The sequence below is a fragment of the Eurypyga helias genome, unplaced genomic scaffold (genome assembly GCF_000690775.1).
Source record: "Eurypyga helias isolate BGI_N326 unplaced genomic scaffold, ASM69077v1 scaffold373, whole genome shotgun sequence".
NCBI classification, from domain to species: domain Eukaryota; kingdom Metazoa; phylum Chordata; class Aves; order Eurypygiformes; family Eurypygidae; genus Eurypyga; species Eurypyga helias.
Genome location: NW_010240295.1, coordinates 34,003 through 34,262, shown reverse-complemented (window position 1 = coordinate 34,262; position 260 = coordinate 34,003). Strand labels below are relative to the sequence as shown.

General features: G+C 37.3%; 1 protein-coding gene across 1 annotated transcript in view; it reads right to left on the bottom strand.

The window, feature by feature from the left end:
• The window catches only part of NID1 (nidogen 1), a gene marked incomplete at its 5' end in the record, with an annotated part of 47,223 nt that overhangs the window by 13,472 nt on the left and 33,491 nt on the right, over positions 1–260 (bottom strand). The window lies entirely within an intron of this gene.

The following is a 260-nucleotide window of genomic DNA, read 5'->3' as shown; positions in this document are numbered from 1 at the left end:
TCCCTTCAAGGAGGAATAATGACTTCTATCATATGTGACTTGTGTTCTGTATATTCATCAATCCATGCATGATGGCTGCATTTCAGCAGTGCTACCTATGTGGCATTATTTGACCCCCAAAAGTTCTAGCAAAATAAGTTTTTAAAACAACAAAATAGCTTAAACAAATACTCCATAAATCATCCTGCTAAGAAGAATATGCTGAGAGACAAGGAACATGTATGTGCAATTTTCCAGGCAGAACAGGATAGGACGAGAGT